Source organism: Panthera onca, chromosome A3, assembly GCF_046562875.1.
Source record: "Panthera onca isolate mPanOnc1 chromosome A3, mPanOnc1 haplotype 2, whole genome shotgun sequence".
Taxonomy (NCBI): domain Eukaryota; kingdom Metazoa; phylum Chordata; class Mammalia; order Carnivora; family Felidae; genus Panthera; species Panthera onca.
Genome location: NC_138341.1, coordinates 124,252,722 through 124,276,811, shown reverse-complemented (window position 1 = coordinate 124,276,811; position 24,090 = coordinate 124,252,722). Strand labels below are relative to the sequence as shown.

General features: G+C 51.2%; 1 long non-coding RNA gene across 1 annotated transcript; it reads left to right on the top strand.

Moving 5' to 3' along the window:
- The first annotated feature begins 193 nt into the window (after window positions 1-193).
- Window positions 194-20,513, top strand: LOC144615874 (uncharacterized). Its single transcript, XR_013554514.2, has 3 exons — window positions 194-593; window positions 14,035-14,193; window positions 18,906-20,513. It is a non-coding gene; the product is annotated as an uncharacterized LOC144615874 (long non-coding RNA).
- Window positions 20,514-24,090: the final 3,577 nt, after the last annotated feature.

Here is a 24,090-nt window from a genome sequence, read left to right as displayed (position 1 = left end):
GAGCCAGCTGGGTGCTAAGTATTTTTTTTTTTTTTTTATAAAAAGTAGTGTTTCTAATCCTCACAATGTATGCCTCAGTAAGAAAGGTGAGGTTCAGAGAGGATAAGTAACTTCTCTAAGGTTACACAGCTAGACACTAGAGCCAGGTTTTCAATTACTGGTCCGTCTGACTCCAGAACCTTCCGTTGTGGTTTGTGTTCTTTATTTTGGCTACGGCTCCTAGAGCTCTCTGTGGCATATGTTTTTTAGATCGAGGGGCAACGTGCTAGTGTGAAGTGTACATCTCGACAACTCTTTGCATGTGTGCACGCCCCTGTAACCACCACCCAGAGCAAGATACATTCCCAGAAGGTTCCTCATGCCCCTTCCAAGTACTCGCTATTCTGACCTCTATCAGCATTGATTAGTTTTTCCTGGGAGGAGCGGCGTGGAACCACTTCTCTCCCTGAGGCAAGAAGGAAGACAGGAGGATTTGCGTGTGGGGAGGAGCTGCTCATGGCAACATCGGAGGGGGAGCCTCCACAGGCAGTGGGGAGGTGAGGCCGCCGTGGGGTCCTGGGGGAGTGAAGAAGGCATGGGCCAGCGCCAGCCAGGTAGGCGACAAGAGATGAGTGGAAATCCTGCCACCCACCCCTCCCCCGGCGGGCCCCTCTGAGTCAGAGTGTGGCTGTTTGCTTGGAACTTGTTCTAATAACTGAGGATGGCAGCATGTGGACAGGGAGGGGAGGCCCTGGGGCCTGGCCAGTTCTGGAAGCACGCAGGCTGGCATGGGGGCATTTGGTGATGAAAGTGTCAGAGACCAGCCTTCCACACGCAGTTCAGAGTGTTGAAAGCCTGCGGCGGGAACTGCCACTTTGCTGACCGGGTGCGAGTGGGCTGGGCTCCAAACCGCTGAGTTTGGTGCTGGAGGGATGGGACAGTCCAGGGAACCCATGAGTCTCTTGGCTGCTGCTGTAGCCAGCCCCCTAGATAAGATCCCAGAATGAGCCAGTCTCCCCTTTGCGTTACCGGAAGGAAACATAGCCTCGTAAGTCAAAAGGTCCTGGCTTCAAATCCGGCTCCCCCATGACTCACAGTGCTGGGATTAGGGTGCACTAAGGGGTGCTCCTAGATGCCCCAAGGGAGCAAACTTTAAGGGATTCTCCCTCTCAGGTGCCCGCCTTGCACTGCGTCACCAGAGAGTGAGCGCCTCTTGAAGAGGGAGGCCCCTGGGGCACAAAATGAGTTTATGGCAGCAACTCAGTAAATATTGGTGGCCTGACTACATAGGACAGTCCCCTATCCTAATGTATCACTCGGGGACATTAGGCTATGCTGAGGTCACAAATCCCCAAAGCTCAGTGGCTTGACCCAACGAAGGTCATCTTTGACCAAAGGTTTGAGCAAAGGTTTATCTTTGCTCACGAAGAGTCCAATGGAGTCAGGTAGGTCTTCTCCATCTTGGGCCTGATTGTCTGGCCCTTCCCTCCCCACGTGTGTGCTCCGAGGTCAGCAGCGCCCCGATGCTTGGTGCTTGTTTGAAAGGAGGAATCCCAAGCCCCGCCCAGAATCAACCTGCATTTTAATGAGACCCACAGGTGATTTGTGTGCCAATGGAATTTCTGCCTCCTGCCGGTTCAGCTGATCTGCAAATACCCAGCCCCCAGGCACCTCTCCCGGCCTCTCCTTCCACACACTCCCCGGTCTGGGCCGGAGTTCAGAGGTGTGCTCCTGGCCTGAGATCCCAGGTGCCATGATGAGCTCCTTCTCCCACCCCTTAGGACAGCTGTGGGGCTTGAACAGTTTAACACTTGGCTTCAGTCTGAGCTGGCAAGGTTCTGTGTGCAGGGACGCACAGGGTCCAAAGGGGCTGGAATGCGGAGCTCTCAGCCCACGCACGTGACCGCCTCTGCACACGGCCTCATGCAGCAGTGTGAACTGGGAGGCCTGGCAGTGAACTGGTCCTCACTTGCTGGGTGAGGGGGTTGGCACCCGGGGCTGTGCCAAGGGTGCAGCTGGTGAAGCATTGATAAGCCTGCTGGGGAGCTGGGAGGAAGTCATGATGGGACATGGAAAGGGCTTTGGAAATTGGCATGAGGGTTTATTTACAGACTTAGTCTGCCAGGGAGAAGGCACTGAACCTGGCACATGTTAGGTGCTGCTTACATATTTGTTGCAAGCATGAGTGAATTGGGGGACCCAAGCTCTAATGCCAGCTCTATGGCTAGACATTCTTGGGAAAATTCCTTGCCCTTGCTTGGCCTTAGTTTCCTCATTTGTTAAATGGGACTGGGGCAAACTCCATATTTTCTAGGGCCTCTTGGCTCTAGGAATCTGTTTCTGTGTCTGGAAGCATGAGTGTCAGGTCTGATCCAGAGGGAAGCATGGAGGGAGGGACCTCAGGAGTATAGAGTTCTAGAATGTCGGGAGGCAGAGGTGGTTCCTGTAGACTCACTGATGTCTGACTAGTCAGAGTTCAGGAGACCACGTTGAGTTGGAACCAGTCGTTGTTCACGAGGGACTGGGTGCCAGGACAGGTGGATTTGCTCTTTGCTAGACATCTCTTGGAGGACGCAGATAATAGGTTATTCCCTCCCCATCAAAGAGCCCCTCCATCCTTCAGGACATTTGGTCTCCAGGGACTTACCTCTCACTGAGTCTCTACAGGTGGCATTACATGTTCATATCCATACCTAATCCATCCATCCATTTGTCCTTCAGTCCAGCTGTTCATCTGTATATCCATCCATTCATCCATCCATCTGTATATCCATCCACCCATGCATTCATTCAACAAGCACTGAATGTAGTGGGCCATGCCCTATGAGTACATAAAGAATTAAAATAAGGTCTCAAGGGGCGCCTGGGTGGCTCAGTCAGTGAAGTGTCAGCTCTTGACTTCGGCTCAGATCGTGATCTCACGGTTTGTGAGTTTGAGCCCCACATTAGGCTGTGTGCTGACAGCAGGCAAAGCCTGCTTTGGGATTCTCTCTCTCCCTCTTGCTCTCTGCCCCTCCCCCACTCATGTTCTCTGTTCTTTGTCAAAATAAATAAACTTAAAAGGAAAACTTTAATTAAGGGGTGCCTGGGTGGCTCAGTCGGCTAAGCCTCCGACTTCGGCTCAGGTTATGATCTCACGGCTTGTGACTTTGAGCCCCACGTTGGGCTCTGTGCTGACAGCACAGAGCCTGGAACCTCTTCAGATTCTGTGTCTTTCTCTTTCTCTCTCTCTCTGCCCCTCCCCCGCTCACACTCTGTCTCTCAAAAATAAATAATCATTAAAAAAATGTTTAAATAAGGTCTCTGTCCAGTGAGCTCACAGATTATAGGGGAAGAGAGAGACGAGCAGAGGTGATTAAAGCACAGTAACTGGGAAGGCAATGAGAGAAGAGGACCCAGCCCAGTCTGGGAGGTGGGAGAGGTGGCTTTGGAAGTCTTACTGGAGGAGGTGACATCTGAGCCGAGTCTTGAGGCAAGAGTAGGAGTTGTCTAGGCAAAAAGTCCATTAAAATAGAGGCTGGGAGAGAACAAAGGCCTGGGAGTAGCACGAGGGCAGGAGCTGTGAGTGGCTGAGCCTGGATAAATCCTGGAGGGCTAAGTGAGGGGCAGGCCGAAATGCAGCTGGAGAGGCCTGGTCATGGAGGGCCCTGTGTCAGTTCGGGGGGACATTGTGGGTCATGGTCATGGAGGGCCCTGTGTCGGTTGGTGGGGGACGTTTGTGGCTGGGGCTGGGAAGAGGGATTGCCTTGGGAAATCCAGGGACTGTCTGGAGATGCAGAAAAGCTCTGGATCAGGCATCAGGATGCCAGCCTCCTTCCTCCTCTCTACCCCTAAGTGGCCGTAGGGCAGTCACCTGCCCTCTCTGGGCCTTAGTTCCCCTGCTGTGACATGACAAGGTGGCCCTCTGTGGCCTCTTGGGAGACTTCCAGCTCTGAGGGAGCCCTTGAGTCGCATGTGGTTAGCAAACCCAATACCCACGTGAACATCTGGCCTGGCCTGAGCCATGAGTTAATTGTTCCCAGTCCTTATGTGTGTTGGGGGTGGGGAGGGCATTTGTTAGGGGGACCCTGGTTGGGGGCCGCCCCCACAGGGCTCTCAGTCATGGGACAGGAGGATGTGCTAAGAAGGGAGTGAGTCACCAGCCAGGCGTCAGTTTGGGCCCCAGGGTCCCCAGGTAGGGGGAGGGGAGCCCCACTCCTGACTCCTAGTTGCCTCAGAACCCCCTTCTCAAGACAGCAGACCCCTGTTCAGAACAAACTCCCACACAAAACTAACATTTTTAAAACCGGCCCAGGGAAGATGGTTTGGGATGAAGCAGAGGGAGGGGGCCCTCAGCTGGGGCTCCGGGCCCTCTCCCACCCACCAGCAGTCCCCAAGTCCTGACCACTGTGATTTACTTCCTCTTAAAAGATGGCCTGGAAGCATCTCCCAGCTCCTACTGTCTGGGATTCAGACAATAAGATAGAAGCGATTCAGGGGGCAGGGAGAGACCCGATCACGTCCTGGCTCTGTCACTCACTGCGTGACCTTGGGTGAGTCACTTCACCTCTCTGGGCCTCAGTTTCCAAGCAGAGCTGTCATGAGAATTAAAGGGCTGGGCATAGCGGCATTCAGGAGATGGCACGCTCCTTGTGACTTGTGCCCCCTCAGTCTCTGCCCCCTGCCCCACAGCCCCTCGCAGCTGCTTGCTCCGGGCGGCCAGGAGGCCGTGGCCACAGCTGAGACTTGCCCTTCCGTCTCCAAGCTGCCTGGCAGTTTCTCTCACCCCGCAGCCCTTCCAAAAGGACCAGCCACACCCTCCCTCTGGGCATAGCCCCCACTCTCAGGAACCCAAGACCTGCCTCCGTAGAGGTGATTTCACCCTCAGACACCAGATGGGCCATCCGGGCTGCAGCAAGGGGCACCCAGACCGGCTTCCAGGAGCCCAGTGCAGCGCGTGGGACAGAGAGGCCCCCAGTGCCCCATCCAGCCTGCCCCACAGAAAACACTTCATTACTGGAAGCCCAGCCAGGCAGAGGGGCTGGAAGTGGTTGTGCTACAGGAAGCCTCACAGGGTCAGCCAAACCTCGGCCTTCGAGGCCAGCAGCAGCCCACGGACTGGCCACATGGGGCTGGCTCACTGGGGGTGTTTACGGAAACCCTGGCCCTGAGGCCGGCCCAGCTGCCGGGCTGGGATCCCCTGAGGCCCCCCAGGCCTCCAAGTGCCAGCTTGGCAGAGGACATCAAAGCTGCAGCTGAAGCCTTGTTTTCCTCATGGCCCACCTGGGGAGTGGAGAGCGGAGGACCCACCCCCCACCCCCCAGAGAACAGGGGGTGGTAGAGATGGGTGAGGTCTTCAGGCCGGCTCTGGGCCCCCTGGTCCAGCTTCCTGAGCTGGGTCAGGGGACCAGGCCCTTTCTGGACACCCTGGAAAATGGCATCAACTCGCAAGAAGCAAGTAGCCAGTGGATTCTGGAGCTAGGCTGCCTGGGTTCAAATCCTGACATCGCCCCTCACTGGCTGTATAACTCTGGATAGTTTGCTCAATTTTTCTGTGCCTTGGTTTCCCCGTCTGTAAAATGAGGGTGATGATAATAGTACCCACTACAAGGAGACATTGATATAATGAAATGATCTCATTCGTGTAAAATGTACCACAGAGTTGCTCTCACATACTCAGTGCCCTGTTTGCTATGGAAATCTTTTCAACTGAAATATTTGCGGGGCATCCACACCATGACTGAGGAGCTGAGGTTATGCAGATAAATCAGATTTGGTTCCTGCCCCAGGGAGCTTCAAGGTCAAGGTGAGGGTTTGGGGGGTTAGGAGGTCGGGCTGTGATGTACCTAATTACTGTAGTCACAATGGAAATGAATTGGTGAACATGTGGCTCTCCAGTGTCTCTGTGGGAGCAGGGGCCACACGATCCCAGTCACTGCTCTATCCCAGCACCCAGCAAGGAGACTGCCAGCAACTCGGGGTTTAAACCTGGGGGCGGGGCCAGAAGAGGAACACCCGATGCTTTCTGAACGCAGAGAGGCCATGGGCACTGAGCGCAATGCTTCAAGTGCATGACATCCTTCTGATTCCCCAGCATGGAGTCGGTCGTGTCATTCTTTCTGTGTTCAGAGAAGCAAACCGAGGCTCAGAGAGGCCGGCCCGACGTCTCCCAGCTGGTGAGTGGCGAAGCCAGGACTGAACCCATGCCTCAGTTCAAAGCCTGCATTTTTAACCACTAAGCTACCCATTGTCCATGTAGGTTTTTTGCCAGCAACCCTGGGAGTTCAGAGTTGCGCCCAGCCCGGCTTGAGAAGATCCAGAAGGATCTTGAGGGAGGGAAGACCCTCTAGGCAGAGAGCCTCGCCTGTGGAAAGGCAAAGACAGAGAGCCAGGCCACCGTCCTAGTCTCAGCAGCACGACCTGTTTGTGGAATAGCAAGGGCTGCGGCCTGCAGGGCTGAGGTGCATGAGTGATGAGAGTGACAGGTGGCAAGACTGAGGGACGTCTGCAAACAGCCTTGAATGCCAAGAAAAGGCTTAGACTGTCCTGTGGGGTACAGAAGCCCTGAACAGTCCCGAGCAGTGTTTGTATGAGACCGGACCAATTTGTACAAATGACAAACCCCAGTGTGGCTCCTGGCGCTGAGCTATCTCCCCCAGATCGAAATTTACCTGCCCCAGATTCCAGTTCATCCAAAGCAATGTATGTGTGCCTTTGGGGCACAGGGCGTGGTCATGGAGTGGCCAGGCTTGGAGTCCTTGGAGCCCAGAAACGTGCCTTCTTCCTCAGCCCCAGTCCCCTCAGTGACCTACTTTGGGGGTGGATCCCATTTTGACCACAGTGGCTGCCAGCAGCAGGAGGAGACACAGAAGGTAGCAGAGACGGGCGGGGTGGGGGTGGCGAGGTGCCCACAAGGCCCTCAGCAGCTCCGTCTTCACCCCCAGCCCACCTGGCATTCAGACAAATGGGAGTTCAGACGTTGGACCTGTCCTATACTTGGGCCGTGCCCCCCGCTGGGTGCCTTGAGGTCTCCCTCATTCATAACATAGACAATCATGAACGAGAGGAACACTGTGAGGATTGCTTGGGGTTTTGAATGTGGGGCACGGAGCATGGGGCTTGTTCAGGGTGAATGCTCCACAAATAAGAGCTCAATGTCATTACCACCAGAGCCTGAAAGCAGAAAGCTGTCTGGTCTGGGAAGAACTCAGAAACCACCCGCTGTGGCCTGGAAATGCCCACAGGGCATCTGAGCCATCCCCCTGTCCCCAGGTGCCTGGCACCTGATTTAGCTCAGGGAGGTCAGTCTCCTCCAATTGGCATTGGGGCCCCTGCCTTGAGTCCTGTGTCTGCACCTTGTGGGGCACAGGCCGGTGAAAGGCAGAAGGAGCCATGTCTGGGCTCCATCATGCAGGCTGTGGGGTCAGACCACCTTGGCCTGCCCTGAGCTCTGGCCCTCCCATCATAGGACAAGTCACTTACTGTTTCAGTGTCTCAGTTTCCTCATTTGCAAAATGGGCACATCATAGTTCCTGCCTCACAGGGTCACGGTAAGGATTAGATGGGAGGTGGCAGCTACGTGCTTAGCACAGTGCCCGGCACACCCAAAGCCCACGGTCAATATGGGCAATCCCTGTTCGTGTGCCGTCAACGTGGAGCAGGAGCCATAGGCCAAGGAAAGTCATGAAATTTGTAGGGGTCAAATCCTGCGAGAAGGGGATAAATCATGAAAACGGCGCAGTCTACCCAGGTGGAAGAGACGCAGGCCACTGAGAGAGACCGGAAATGGGACCGTGGCTGGGCAAGGGCCCGGCCTACTTCTGAAAAGCAGTCGGTAAGAATAACAACAACAGCCTTTCCCAAAGAGTGAGGCATGTGCCAGGCACTGTGTTAATGTGCCCTGCACAAAATATCTCATTTCTTGCCTACAACAACCCTGGGAAGAAGGGCGGGGACCAGGGTTAGCAGTGAGGTGACGGGTACATAATTTAAGGGGTACGTACTCTCTCCTGCCTGAGAGCCAGCGCCTCCTTAAATGTTGTGTCTTGGGCACCTGGCCTGCCCCGTCCTAGTCCCAGATCTGCTGTGAGTTGGGACGATAATTCTCCCCATTTGATAGATGTGCAAACCGAGGCTTTGCCAGCCTGGGCACCTGTCCAGCATCACATGGCTAGGAAGATGCAGACCTCAGGATTCTTCGGTTTTGAAACCTGGACCTCTTTTTATGGAGCTGCCTCCCAGTCCAGGAATAAAAGGTCCCAATCCGCCTCCCCAGAAGGCCCAGCAACCGGGACAGCTGCCTAGAACCGCCCTCCTCTGGCTGGCCCAAGGCGGCCCAGAGAGCTGGCCTGCAGGGCAGAGGCCTGGAGATTCCTCCCCACATTCCTGTGGGTTAAGTCTGGGGACTCGGCCTTCCAGCATCAGCCATCACGTTCCCCAGAAGGAATCTCTACTCATAACAAACCCCAAAGGTCACTCAACTGGAAAGGAGTGTTCTGTCTCCACCCCTGGGCAAGAGAGAGGGCCCCAGCTTTTATAGAGACCACCCAGGTGCCCAGATAGGGCATGGCCTGCTTCTGGCTAGCCTGTGAACCGTCTCCCTGCCCTGGTCTCCTCTTGGATGGTGGTGGGATGGGACAGGTGGGCAGAGAAGATGAAGGAACATCCCAGTTGAAGAAGTCTCCTAGAGGACTCTAGTGCAGGAAATGCCTGGGTTCTAGCCTCAGCCTGCCTGAACTCTCGTTCCCCTTTCACCGCCTCCTAGCTGTGTGGCCTTGGACAAGTTATTTGACTTCTCTGTGCCTGTTTCCTCTTCCAAAAATGGAGATAATACCTCCTTGCATGAGGATTCAACAGCTATTTACTGAAGGCCTACCAACTTCCAGGCAGTAAATCATAAAGCAATGAATACAAGAGACAAAACCCTCTGGTTTCAAGCTTTTAAAAAGGAAGTATCATGATGAATAGTGTTTACTTAGGAAACGCTGGTACCAAAACAAAAATGAGGCAAATAGAGTAAAATTTTAACAGTTGTTAAACCTAGGGGATGGGCAAATAGCAAATGAGTGTTCATTATATGTTTTCTATGCTTTTCTGTAGGTTTGAAGTATTTTATAGACACATAGGAAGGAGGAGAGAAAGAAAAAAAGAAAGGAGATAGAAAAAAGAACAGAAGGAAGGAAGGAATCTCTCTGCCCTTTTGAAACTTACAGTCAAGTGGAGGAAATAGACAATAAACGAATAAGTAAAATATACAGTGTGTCAGTTGATGCTAGTGCTTTGGAGAAAAAGGAAGCAGCATGGGGAATGCCCAGGTGGCAGAGAGAGTTCCGTTTTCGAGCCGGAGGAGGCATCCCTGGGAGGGTGACGTTTGAGAGCAGATCTCAGGTCTTCTGGCTGCTGTCATGTCCATGTACCTACAACCTCCCACCTGGGGAAGGAGTCATGGTAAAAGCCCAGAATCCAAGACTCTGGGGATTATGAAATTTTAGGAGTATGGGTAGCAGGTACAAATCTCAGTTAATTCAGACGAGCAGGAAATTAATCTATCCTGAATGTTTGTTAGGACATCCCACTTCACAAGTGGGCAGAAAATCAATCTTGATCAGTTTGTTTTCTTCCCCAGCTCTTCTCTCTCACACACACACACACACGTGTGTGTGCATTTTCCCTGTGGTTGTGTCTCAGTGTGAGGGTGTCTCAGGCCCCCTTGGCTTACACAGGCCACGTGATCGTTTCATCTTTTGATACCTTCCTCGCTCTACTTTTGGATTCCTCAGAACCGTCTGGGGTCACGTTGACCCAAGAAATTAAAAAAATGTTCACTCGTAGCTTTTTCTCTGGCTCCCTTCCCAGCTCTCTTATTTGGGAGGAGGCGAAGGGGGAGGGGAAGGAATGTGCATCGGTCAGGGTCAGCCAGGTCACAGTGCAGTAACAACCACCCCCAAAACCTTGTTTCTCGAGGTTTTGTTTGCACTCAGGCCCCTGGCCGCCGGCTTCATGTCCCCTCGCTCCAGGACCCAGATGGATGGAACAGCCACCATCCCAAAGGTTGGAGAAAGCAGGGAAGCCTGCCCTTCTCTGACTCATGATGTACTCACTATGCCCCAAGTCCCTTTAGGAATGGTCTTTTGGGGAGGAACGGGGGCTTTTGAAACCTAAAAAGTTGTTATTCTCTGCTTTCACTGGAATATCCCTTCCCTGAGTCACAGTCCAACAGCCTGAAGTGGGGACAGAAAACGCAGGGGGGCAAAGGCACACAATCTTAGATCCCTAGATTCTGAGTATTGTGTGGTCTTAGATCAGAATCTGGGAGTCTCACAATCACAGATTTTCAAAACTGGAAGGTCTTTGAATCAGTATCTTTCCATGCAGGAACTGCCTCTAAAACCTTCACAGGAGGAGACTGACCACCAATCTTTCCTTGTATTCTCCCAGGACCAAGGAGCTCACCCCAAGGCAGCCTACTCCGTTACGGGTCAGCTCCTAAAGTTCTGCTTTATAAAGTGAGCCAAGCATTGCCTCTCTCAGGATTTTCTGCTTCAGGTCCTGGTTTTCCTGGCAGAGCAAGGGTATAGCCATCACTGGGACAACCTTGGAGATAGGCTGAACTGGCAGCCAGCTTTGGGGAATGAGTTCAGGAGACCCTGAACAGCCGTGGGGGCCAAGTGTCTTATTCCTCCGATGCCTGAGGGTCTACTATCATAGTCTGTGGGTCCCTGTGAGGGAGGTTGATAAATGGTAGAGAGAATAAGGGCTTGGACCCAGGCCTAGGTTCAAATGCTGACATCCTGACCCTACTTGTAGGCAACTTTCATTACCTCTGTGATGGGAAAAATAATAAGTAATAACAGCACCACCTCCTATGCAGGGCTGCTGTGCAAATCCGATGGGCTAATGTAATTAAACACCTGCCACAATGCCTGGCACATTGTAGGTGCTCAACTCGACCTGGGTTCAAATCCAGGTTCTGTCTCTCCTTATTTGTATGCTCTTAGACTTCACTTCCTTGAACTTCAGATTACCCATCTCTTAAATGGGGTTAATATTCCTCATACCCCTCAGGGTCTGGTCAGGATTTTTAAGCTCACGTTTACTGATAATGTGCTAGACTGGTTACATGAACTAGACATTTAATCCTCTACCGAGTAGGTGGAATATTTAGAAGCACCCCAATGTTAGGAATGGAGTAACTGTGGCAGAGAGGTTCAGTGACTTACCCAAGGTCACGGGCTGCTGAGGTGATGGAGCCAAGATTTGAATCCGGGCAGTTTATCCCCACATAGACCCTACATATGTCAGGGTCCTGGCACATAAGTAGTTGCTCATTTTGTGTTCAAACTGCTGCACCTTCCCCACCCTTTCCCCTAAAATAAGCACAACAGCCTGTGCGATGGGCCGGCTGTTTCCAGCATTCACTCCTGAGTGTCAGGAGGTTTGACTGCAAATAGTAGAATACCCTGATGCTCCTGACTTCCACAGTAGAGACCTCTGTGGTCAAGCACCCTGCAGGCTGGGTCGTTCCAGGAGTGGTTAGTTCAGAGGCTCAGTGATGTCATCCGGGACCTGTACATCAGCGCCAGCGTCTTCCACGTGTTGGCTTTAGGGCTCAGGCATGGCTCCTCATTGTCTCAACATGGCTGCCAAAGTTTCAGACATCATATCCTCATGCAACCACCTAAAGGGAAGAAGAGAGGAACGTCTCCCTACACGGCTTCTTATAATCGAGGCAAGCCCTCCTCAGAACCCCCTGGCAGACTTTGTGTCTCCTCCGTGAGAACGGGGTCATAGTCCCATGGAAGTCCACTAGGGCTCACTGATAGCCATCTTTCTAGGTGCACGGCCAGGCTACAGTTCCCAGCCCCCTGTGCAGTTAGGTGTGGCCATGTGACCGAGTCTGGCCAATGGGATATGAGCAGAAATAAATGCATCGTTTTCAGGTCTGGCCTATGATCCTTGCCGTCTTTCCCCATCTGCCTGCTGAATAAGGACGAGGAAGGCCAAATCACAAGCTAGGAAGGGAGGGTCTCTGTCCCTAAATGGCTGTACAGATCAAAATGTTTCTGTTAAGACTTCCCATACGGGCATGTGAGAAAGAACCAAACATGGTGGAAAGCCACTGAAATCTTGGAGGTATTTGTTACAGCGGCTAGCATGACTTAACCCAGCTGATACACAAGCCCATCCCTGAAAATGAGCCACGGGGACTGGCGACTCTTGAATGGCTTAGCCCCTGGGGCTGGAGAAGAGACTTCTTGAACACATTGTCCACCCCTATCCCAGAGCAAAGGCAAGGCTCTAGAGAGAAGGCCGGAGGCAGGAAAGAGAATGGGCAGTCGTTTCTGGATCTGAGCTGGATCAAGGACCCCGAAAGGATGGGGCCTGGGAGACGCTGCCTTCCTCCCCGGCCAGTGCTGAGAGCGGCACATACAGGGAGGGGAAGGCTTCTGTAGGTAGCCAAATTTGCCTGGGCCGACCTGCTGTCACTAGCTCCTCTGTTGGCTCAGCCCTCGGGCCCCACACCCCGTGGATCCTCTATCCTGTGCACGGCGGAGAATCGGTGGGGAAGGGGGGCTGTTGAATCACCATGCATGATAGCTCCGCTTGAGGAATATGGTTTCTGAGAACAGCGTACCTGGGGACCCTTGGCAAATGGAATCTCCCGAGCCTCAGCCCTGGCGGGCTGTGCAGGGCTTACTCGGGCTGCTGCTCTCTCCTCTCCTTGGGGAGGGGATCTTGCAGGGTGGGTAAAAGGCCAGACTTTCGCATATCAGTTCCACAACCTTCTAGCCTGGCCAGCTGGACAAGTGAGCTCACCTCCCTGAACCTGAACGTTCCCATCTACAAAGGGAGGAGAGGAAGGTGAGTTCCTTCAACGTGGGTGGAGACGAAATGAAATAATCCAGAGGGGGTGTCAAGCTGAAGACTGTGAGCCTGGTTAGCGCTCCTTAAGTGCTGGCTGTCGTTATTACTGGGTTGAGGGGGCCCACATAGGTTCCATCGCTACCCCCTCCCCATCCTGCTTAGGTCTGACAGGGGCCGCAGCACTCCTAGAAGAGCTTTGTCCTCCCCGGAGCAGATGTGCTGGACAGAAGCCTGCCCTGACCCAGCCCTGACTCCTCCTCTTGTCCACATGCCACTAATCTGCTCCAAGCCTCAGTTTTCCCGCTTGAGCAATGGGTGAAGTCAGCCCTCCCCCACCCCCACCCCTGACCTCACAACTGTTACAGAATTCAGCCGAAGCAGTAAATCATTGCGCTTCAGTACACAGATACCACAGGCACGCTGCCCTGGGTTCAAAGCCAGCTCTGGGCTTTTCGCATTTTATGACCTGGAAAATGCCATTGAATTCAGGTTTGGGGGCTTTTGGATGGTATAACACTGGTTCCTAGCTCACTGGAGGGATGAAGGAGACCAGCACATGAGGTACTCAGCTCTAAGCCTGGGACTTAGGAAGGGTTCAATTAATAGTAGCAAGTATTGTTATCACGAGTGCTCTCAGGATTTTGGAAAGTACGGAGAGGGCTGTAAGTTGAGAGGTTCTTAGGTCAATCTCCATGATACCAAAGAAGAAAGTTCCCCCTTCCCTGTGAGGCCACTTGGGCCCCCATTCTCTCCCTGCCCCAACTGCTCTTCCAGAGCTCAGTCCCTAGACCCTCTTCCTAGAGTTGCATGGTAGGCAGGGTGGTGCAGGGCTGGGAGTCTGGAGCTTTGAGTTCTAGTCTGGCTTCCACTGCTCTCTGGCTGTGTGGCTCCAGGCAAGTGTATCACCCTTTCTGGGCCTCCTTAACAATCATGTGAGGCAATAAGAGCTGCAGGCTCCACCCTAAGGACCATGTGATATGACATTCACTGACTGCTTCTTCACAACAGACAGTGGCCAAGGAGAGAGGGTGTGGCTCCCTAGCAGGCTCAGGGTCAGGGTCACTGCTCTGTGTGGAATCTGGTCTCTGTTGCCCAGAACTGTGTCTCCTGATGCCTAGAATTCCACCATTAGTGACTCATGCCTTTGGGAAATCATCACCCTCAGCCCACTAAGTAACAGCAATAACAGTCTCTCGTGGCTTCTCTTTGCAGGGAGCGTTCATACGGCACGGTCCCACCGGGTCTCCGCACGCTACCGTGAGGTAGGCAGCGAAGCGAGGAGAGTTTGAATCGGATGCAGAAAGCCATGTGCCCAAAGCGACACGGCAAGTTAGTGGTGGATCCAGAGGCCTGGAGTCTCCTGGCGTCTTGGTCAGTGCATGTATCTCCCCCGACAACTTTGCTTTATAATGCGGCTCTGGATTTTTGTGCTCCCCTATGCATAACATTATTCCCAACAGTCAAAAGGTGGAAGTAACCCAGGTGTCCATGGGGGATGGTTGAGTGAATGAATGACAAATGTACATGCAACGGAATATTACTCAGCCTTGATAAGGAAGGACGTTTTGACCCAGGCTACAACATGGATGAACCATGAGGACGTTCAGGTACCTGGAGTAATCAGGTGCATAGAGACAAAGTACAAGCGTGGTGGCCTGGGGCCGGGGAAGGGGAAGGAGAAGTTCATGTTTGATGGAAACAGATTCAAAATAGAGTTTGAACCTCATAGGACGACAAGAGCTCTGGGGATAGATGGTGGTGATGGCAGCATAACCATGTGAATGGGCTTAATGCCACAGAGCTGTACATTTTCAAATGTTAAGGTGGCAAATTTTATGTTACATGTACTTTGTCAAAGTTTAAAATTAGTTGCTATTTTTTTTTTAATTGCTGCTTCTGAGAGGAAGACAGTAAGCTGTAACCTTTTAAAGGACGTGTAACTTTGTTTCTCATGACTTGTATCAGTCAGGATAGGCTAAGTCATACTGCTGTAACAAACAGCCCCCAAAATCTGACTTCTGAGTCAAACACTTGCTCCCTGCACTGTACCACCTCACACACTAAATCCTGTACCCCATGGATGCTCTTCCTTGCTGTTTTAAACATCTCCCTACTCTACCTGCACCCCAGGCCCAGGATAAGGCAATGGAATCGGTCAGATTCACCCTTGGCTGGGTATGTGGCTGTGGGTAAGCCAGTTAACTTCTCTAAGCCTCAGTTTACTCATCTGGGAAATGGGGACAATAACAGAACGTATCTTGAGGGGAGAATCAAGGGAGCATTTCACATGGCTTCAGGTATGCAGTCAGGCTGTGGGTCCATTTAAGCCTGGTGTAGAGTTTGGCACCCAGACAGGAATGGGGTAGGCTTTAGCCTCCTGCCGACGAGGCCCTCAGCTTGAACAATCCCAGGAGAAACACCTTCTTCCAGCCAGCCTTGCGTCAGGGCCAGGGAATGGGTGGGATGGGAGCCAGAGGCTGCAAAGACAGTTGTCTCGAGCCTGAAATACTTTTCTCCCCAATGATCTGTTTTCAATTTCTCATTCTTCACCCCCCCCCCCTTTTTAGAACCTGCCCTGCCAAGGAACAAGCATGTTAGTGTGCGTCAGCCCCTAGCCCAGCCAGCATCCCACCCTTGGGGAATTTCTGCTTTAAATAGTGAGGCATGGGACCTTTCAACATGCCACGTGTGTTCCAGCCTCCACACCTTTGCATGTGCTATTCTTTCTCCCTACCGTGCTTTTCCCTGTCTCCTGGGTCTATTCCGATTTTGCTCATCACCTGTCAAAGTTTGGCTGCAGGAACCTCTCCTGCCACAGCTCCTCTGATTGCTCCCCCCACCCCCACTGTTAACACATCTCCCCAGGTCTGCACACATATCTTGATTTCATGTGTCCTCTAGTTACCTAACACTTTTGAAAGCACAGTGTCAGCCGGTTCTTTGCAAAGTCTGAGGCTTTCATGAATTGAAGAGCGCTTTCATCATCCTCATGTCAATGGGAGGCAATTATTATTGTTATATCCCTATTTTCCAGATGAGAAAACGGAGCTCCTGAGAGCAGAAGTGTGTGGTCGCACAAATGGGAAGTCAGGACCTCCATATCTGAGAATAGAGGCTCTCGCTAAGCCACCCTGCTGGGCTGAGCACGGTAGGCAGGTGCCTAGAAATGCACCAGCAGAGGAGGGGGCGGGTACGGCAGAACCGGTGACCTGCTTCTTCTTTCTGGACTTGCAGCTGGCCTACATTTCCCAGCTTCCCTTGCAAGGGAAGCAAGGTCTTTTTGAGAGACTGGTTAGGAAAGTGGGCCCAATTCTCCATCCCTCACTGTTCCTACGCCCCTTTGTAATGTGACTTTGACCTAGCTCCTCCATTCAAAAAGTAGATTTTATTTCTCTCAAAGATGGGTTGGCCTTGAGTGTTGCTTTGGTCAATAGAATGTGGTAGAAGCAACCTCGTGCTAGTTCTGGGCAGGCCCTTAAGAGACCCTGCAGCTTCTCTCTCCCTCCCTCCCTCCTTATCTCTCTCCCTCCTTATCTCTCTCCCTCCTTATATCTCTCCCTCCTTATCTCTCTCCCTCCTTATCTCTCTCCCTCCTTATCTCTCTCCCTCTCTCCCTCCTTATCTCTCTCCCTCTCTCCCTCCTTATCTCTCTCCCTCTCTCCCTCCTTATCTCTCTCCCTCTCTCCCTCCTTATCTCTCTCCCTCCTTATCTCTCTCCCTCTCTCCCTCCTTATCTCTCTCCCTCTCTCCCTCCTTATCTCTCTCCCTCTCTCCCTCCTTATCTCTCTCCCTCTCTCCCTCCTTATCTCTCTCCCTCTCTCCCTCCTTATCTCTCCCTCCCTCTCTCTCTCCCTCCCTCCCTCTCTCCCTCCCTCCCTCCCTCTCTCCCTCCCTCCCTCCCTCTCTCCCTCCCTCCCTCTCTCCCTCTCTCCCTCCCTCCCCCCCCCCTTCCTCTGCCAGGGCCCTGGAGAATGGGAGGGCACATGGAATGGAGTCATGTTGTCAGCAGCTTTTAGATAGAGACAATTCTGCCGTCACTTTCAGTCCCAAACATGGTCTCCACTCAAACTGTATCCAGTCAGGATACTCAGGGAAATTCCCAATTTGATTTGGGTTTAGACCGTCTCCCCGGCTTCTTTCCCACAGTGGGGAAGGTGGGGTGGGGGCCTTCTCCATCCCTCCTCCTCTCCCCTGCTTGTGGGGCTGGGTGGAGGTGGTAAGGGGAGAGGAAGGGTCTTAATTGAGCTGCCGCCATCCTGGCTGGCGTCCAGTGTTCTAACCAGCAGACGTTTTGTTTTGTTTTGTCTTATCATTATTTTTTAATTTAAATCCAAGTTAGTTAAAATATAGTATGATAGTGATTTCAGGAATAGAATTTAGTGATTCGTCACTTACATATAACACCCAGTGCTCATCCCAACAAGTGTCCTCCTTAATGGCCGTCCCCCATTTAGCCCATCCCCCCCCAGCCAACACCCGGCCAGCAGCGCTCAGTTTGTTCTCTATTTGAGTCTCTTATGGCTTGTCTCCCTCTCTGTCTTTATCTTATTTTTGCTTCCCTTCCCTTATGTTCATCTGTTTTGTTTCTGAAATTCCACATATGAGTGAAATCATATGATATTTGTCTTTCTCTGACTGACTTATTTCTAGCCAGCAGACATTTTAAGCTGTCCCATGTTTCCATCATGGGACACTGTTGTGGGCTTCATGAATTTGGCCATTGCTGCGGGCTCCTCTTACCCTTGACCTTGGTGGATGCGCCAAGTCCCCTGCCACTCCTTGCTCAGCCCTAGGAATCCCACACCCATCTCCAGCTTCTTGGGATAGGACCCAAGATGACAGACCCCCCTCCCCCTACCTCAGCCCCCAACTGGTCCAGAAACTCTCCTAGTCTCTAGTCCAACATATGGAGGTGCCGCCTCTGTTTGGCTGTCTCAGGCGGGGGTCCCTCAGGCCTGAGCTCCACCCCCTTCCTGCACAGCACCTCACCAAGCCTCCCCCTCCCCCCCCCCCCCCCCCCCGCCCCTGCCTTAACTTTCTCTAAGTCATGAGGGGCGAAGACGGGTCCTTGCCCACTTTCTTTGTTAGTCCTTTGTGCATGGTAATCTGGTCTGGAAAGTCACTTCTATCCTATCTCTGTGTCTTCTGTTTAACAGTTTGATATCTTAAACAGTTTGATACCTTAAGGAATGGAAACATTCCTTACACTCTGTTCTCCCCCTTGACTTTTATTACTCACAGTATCTTGAGTATTTTTCTCACCTTATAGACACCTCCTTTTTAAAAATTTTAAAATGGTTAAATATGCATAATATCAAATTTGCAATTTTAGCCATTTTTAAAAACATTTTTTAAAAACTTATTTATTTTGAGAGAGAGAGAGAAAGCATGAGTGGAGGAGGGGCAGAGAGAGAGAGAGAGAGAGAGAGAGAGAGAGAGAGAGAGAATCCCAAGCAAGCTCCACACCACCAGCGTGGAGCCCGACGTGGGGCTCGAACCCATGAACCGTGAGATCATGACCTGAGCCAAAGCCTAATGTTCAACCGACTGAGCCACCCAGGTGCCCCTCAAGACCCTACTTTCAAATCTTTTGGGTATTCACCTAAACATGGGATTGCTGAATGATATATGGTAATTCTATTTTTAGAGAATTTTTTGAGAATTGCCATACAGTTTTCCACAGTAGATACACTGTTTTCTATTCCCACCAACAGTGCACAGTCTCCACATCCTTGCCAACACTTCTTATTTTCATATTTTTTTTTTTTTTAGATTCTATTTATTTTTTAAAGTCATCTCTACACCCAACATGGGGCTTGAACTCACAACCCTGAGATCAAGAGTTGCACGCTCTACTGGCTGAGATAGCCAGGAGCTTCTATTTTTGTTTTTGTTTTGTTTTGTTTGATAATAGCCATCCTAGTGGGTGTGAGCTGAGATGTTCCAGTTTTTTGCTATGATGAGAAAGTGCAGTGGAGAACCTTGTACTTGCTTTATTCCACACATGTGAAAAATATGTCTGTAGTTTAATTCCTAAAACTAGGATCACTGGATCAAAGGGTATATGCATTTTTTTTTTCTAGAACTTCTTACAGAAGCCTGACATATACACAAAACTGAGAGTTTAGCTGGTGAATTTTCACAAAGTAATCAGACTCCTGAAGCCAGTGCCAGATCAACAGGACACTGCCAGCCCCTCAGAAGCCCCTTCACAGCCCCCAAAGAGGAGCCATCACCCTGACTGCTAACATCACAGGTTAGCTTTGCCTCTTTTGAACTTTGTGCAAGTGGACTCACAGCACATGTGTTGCTTTGTGCGTGAGCTCCATCCACACTGCGTGCGCCTGTTCATTCATTATTACTGTGCTGTTCCGTGTGAATATACCAAAATCTATTTCGCCGCTCCGATGCTGATGGGCATTTGGGCAGCTCCCAGTCTGGAGGCATTTCAAATAGTGCTGCTATGGAAATTTCTAGTATAGTGCTGTCCAGTAAAATCTACAGGGTATACTCAAGAACTGAGAGCAGGGACTCGAACAGATATTTGTACATAAACGTTCATTGCGGCATTGACAACAGCCGAAATGTAGAAACAATCCAAATGTCCATCGGCTGATGAATAGATGTGTACGTAAACACAATGGACTGTTGCTCAGCCTTAAAAAGGAAGGACACTTGGACACCGTGTGAGCCGTGAAGACGTTATGCTAGGTGAAATGAGCCAGACTCAAAAGAACAAATACTGTAGGATTCCCTTATATGAAGGAGAGACTAGAGCAGTCAAATTTTGAGAGGCAGGGACTAGAATGGTAGTTTCCAGGGCCTGGGAAGAGGGGATGGGGAGCTGTTGTTTAATGGGACAGAGTTTCTATACAGGAAGATGAAAAAGTTCCGGATGTGGCTGGTGGTCACGTGTTTACAGCAATGTGATCATTCTTGGTGCCACTAAGCTGTACAGTTAGAAATGGCCTCGATAATGAATTTGATGTTATGTGTATTTTGCTACGAAAAAAATATGAGCCACCAATGCAAACCATCTATGTAATTTAAAATTTTTCTGGCAGCCATGTTTTAAAAATAAAAAAGAACAAGTATAACTTGAAAAATGATTTAACTCCATCTATCAAAAATACATTTCAACACATTTCATCACAACACAACATCAATATAAAAAAAAACCATTAAGGAATTAGTTTACTTTTTTTTTTCATACTGACAAAATTTGGTGTGTATTTTATACTTACAGCTCATCTCAGTCGGAACCAGCCACACTTCAAGTGCTCAGCAGCCAGGTGTGGCTGGTGGCCGCCATATTGAATAATGCACGTCTAGTACGAGTCTTTCGATTCATGTATTTTCCATGCCCTTTGGATGCATGCGGATTTGCAGTTTCAATAGCTATTACCAGATCGCCTTCCATAAGCCAAGTTTTAAACCCATCAGCAATGTATGAGGGCACGTTTCTCCATACCCTCACCTGCACAGCGGCCAATTTAATACATCACAAGTGCCGGCTTGTGGATTTAACACAGATTTCACTTATTAGGAGTGAGCGAAACCTCTTTTTCTATGTTAAAAGCCATTGTGTTTCCTTTTCTGTGAACCATGGGCTCACCTCAGCTGTTTTACACTCCCCTGCACATGTCTCCATGCTCCTCAGGCCCCACCTGAACCTGGGACTAAGGGGGCGCCCAAGGCCAGGCATTTCAGAATCCTAGAGTAGCCTTAGCCAGGCTGTTCCCCGCAGGGAGAATCCCAGTGGCCAGAGCTCTGGGAAGCCGGGCTTATCTTCTAGGGCGTGTCTCCCTCTGCTGGCAGTGCTGAGTTTCTGCACCTGAGCTCAAACCAGCACAGGAGGCCGGGCAGATGGGGGGGGGACTCGGGGGGCTGCCTCGGGAGCCTGGTTTTGTCTCGCTTCTACCGCTTATTGCTGTGTGACCTGGGTAAGCAACTTCACCTCTCTGGGATCTCCAGCTCCTATCTGTAAAACGGAAATAGTTAGCCATTCCTCTGAATCTGAGGTTTGCTGGAGGAACAATCAAGTGACAGGACATTAATGGGGTGTGGCACAAAACAAGTTCTAAATACACGGTAGCTGGGGGTTGGGGTTGTTGATTTCTACTCCTGGAGGAGAGGGAAGGTATAGCGCGGCGCCTAGTAAAGGAGGCAGAGGGACAGCTGGACGTTTATAGGTCCACCCCTGCCTCGCCAGCTCCCGTTTCCTATTCTGTGGAATGGCCGCCTCACCTCAAAACAAGAGACTGGGACATGCCGTAATGCCTGGGACCCTCACACCCATTAGACCCCATGCCTGACCTGGGCAGGGCCCCAACCTTCTCCCACACTGGGCTGGGCGCACCAAACTGTTGAACAAATCCAGGCTGAACACCTACCGAGGTTTTGGTCTCTCCTAGCCTGGGCTCTGTCTCCCAGGGATGCTGTAGAAAGGAGCACTGTGATGGACGGGACCCCTGTGATCCCATCACCTGAGCACCCGCTAGTTGGTGGTGCTGGCTGAGGGCAGTTTTACCAGAGGCAGTCTGTGCCCCGCCCGCCGCCACCCTGCCATAAGGCTCCTTCCTCTTATCTGACATTCAGCTTCTGCTTAATTGACGATTACACCCAAATCCTTCCTCTGCTCTAAAACCTCCCATAGCGCCCCCACTGCCTGCCAAAGCAGTCCAGATTGAATGTCACTCTGACATTCAAGACCACCATGGCCCAAGTTTGCCCTGTGGAGGGTAACCCTAGACTGCCTGAGAAGTATCCATGAAAATCGCCTCCTTCCTTCAAGAGTGAACTAAATGCTACTTCATTCATTCCACTGTCATCCATTCATTCGTTTAACAAAATGTGTCAAACGAATTATTAATGTATATTTATCACCTGTGATTATGAAAACATTCTAGACAGTGGAGTAGAGACAGTAGTCTCAACCAATTACAACTAAAGTGTCTTCATGTTGCAAAATGTATCAAATATGGAATCGGGTGAATGCACTGTAGAGCCCCTCTCCAAGGGTCTTGTGGGGGGTGTGAACCTGCCGTGTGTCCAACCACACAGGGCTGTCACATGGCGCAGGAAGGCTTCCTTGATGATGCTCTCTCCTATGAGCACCGAGGGTTTACCTCCTGGCCCTGCCACCAACCAGCTACATGCCCCTGGTAAGTCATTTTCCCAAGTCTCAGATTATATATATCAAGTAGTAATGATGGTCCCCACCTTGAGAGAGCTATTGTGGGAATTACATGAGATTAGGTGTCAAAGTGCCTGCACATGGTCAGCACTTGTGTGGCCACCATCATTAGCAGCAGCAGGAGCAGTTGACTTCCACAAGATGGGCTCCCAGGTCCCTGAGGGATCCAGAGGTTTCCCAGGTCCCTGAGGGATCCAGAGGTTTTCATTCCTTGCCCACTAGAGGGCACCAGAAGTCACAGACTTGTCCAGTGCTATGACCCTGGCTGAGCCGGCCCCCAAGCTCCCAAGGGGGTAAGAGTGAGGGCTTTCTGGGCTCAGAAGAGAACCCCAGGGCCATCTAAGAGCCTGGCAATTATCCTGTGTCCCTAGGTCTGGCTCACAAAGACCCCCCAAACCTGAGCTTCAGTAAATGGAAAGGCAGCCCTGTCACCATGCCCAAAGCCCTACTGTCCATCTCTGGCTGTGTCCCACAGTCACAGATGTAGCCCTGTAGGCTCCATGCAGACAGGGACCGTCTGGCTTTCTCCCTGTTATTTTCTCTATGCATGGCACATGGTAGGTCCTCAATAAATATGTTTTAGTGATCAAGAATGTTTGTGCAACGTTTACAAACAAGGAGCTCTAAGGTTCAGAGAGGTTGTGTGACTTGTCCGAGGTTACCCAGCTAGTAGGACACAGGGCCAGGGTCCTGAGGAATTTCTTGCTACTCAGTGCCTGTCCCTCACCCCCAAACCCCCTTTGCCCAGAACAGCTTATTTTGTAAAGATGTAGTTATTTAGTACTCGTTAAGCAACAACCCAAGGGGTAGGCACTAGAATTTTCCCCATTTTATAGATGGGGAAACTGAGGCACCGATCAGTTAACTAACTTGCCCAGGTCATACAGCCAGTAAATGGTAGAATCAAGATTCTAATCCAGGAAGGCTGTCGCTAAAATGCTTGCCGTTGACCGCTATGTGAGGCCTCCTCTACATGTGAATCTTGTCTTCTCAACTCCTTGGGGACCCTTGGAGGACCTGGATGGTGTCTTCTTTTCTGCAGTCCCTGGAGCTCCTGGCACAGGGTTGGGCTGTATGTAGGGTCTCAGTTCAGGCCTTCCAGCTGGGGATTTGCCCAGCAGATGAGGCCCTCTAGTTGCTGTCCAGAAGTTAGTGGGTGGCCCTTGGTTTCTGGCACAAGGTCATTGCTGCCCTTTGAGCCTATAGCCACCTGTCCCTGCCTCACCCAGTCCTGTACACACACCTGCCAGCAGCAGATGGTGCTTTGAGGGTAAGTTGGACTTTGGGCCCTTTATCTGCACCCCTTTTCCCACTCTTAGACATGAGTCCAAAAGTGTATGGCCTCTATGCACATGCATATGTGTGTGTGCATAGCTCACACGTACACATGTGCCCATGCGCATACCTGTGGATATGAGCAGTCCTGCACGTAAGTGCTCATGTGAGTCTAGGTGTGGCATGAACGCTCCTGGGTATGTCCAAGGCTGCAGGCGCGGATCTGAGTGTGAACATGAGTTTATGTGCAGCTGTGCACATGTGTGGGTAATGTGGAAAGACAGACCACCATAGCGGAAGGGAACCCCTTGCCAGACATGTGGTAAGTGCCAAAATATTAGCTACTGTATTGTTAGCCTCCCAAGTTGCGTGGAGATTCTATAAAATGGTAGGTTTGAAGGATCTGGCTCAAGGAATGCTTCTGTGGGATGCTTGGGTGGGTCAGTCAGTTAAGCGTGCAACTCTTGATTTTGGCTCAGGTCATGATCTCACAGTTTGCGGGATCGAGCCCCGAGTTGTGCTCTGTGCAAACAGTGAGGAGCCTGCTTGGGATTCTCTCTCTCCCTCTCTCTCTGCCCGTACCCCACTCACTCTCTCTTTATCTCTCTCAAAAATAAATACTTTTTTAAAAAAAGAAATGGTTCTCCCATCACCCTTAAATCAATAGTTATTTCTTCTTTCCCTCAATTTTATCACTGCAAGGGCACCATAACAATAGTCCAGGGAGTTTGGGAAATAGAGATGGGGAAGGGTGGGGAATCTATCACCGGGGCCCCCATCACCCCTACCCAGTGGTA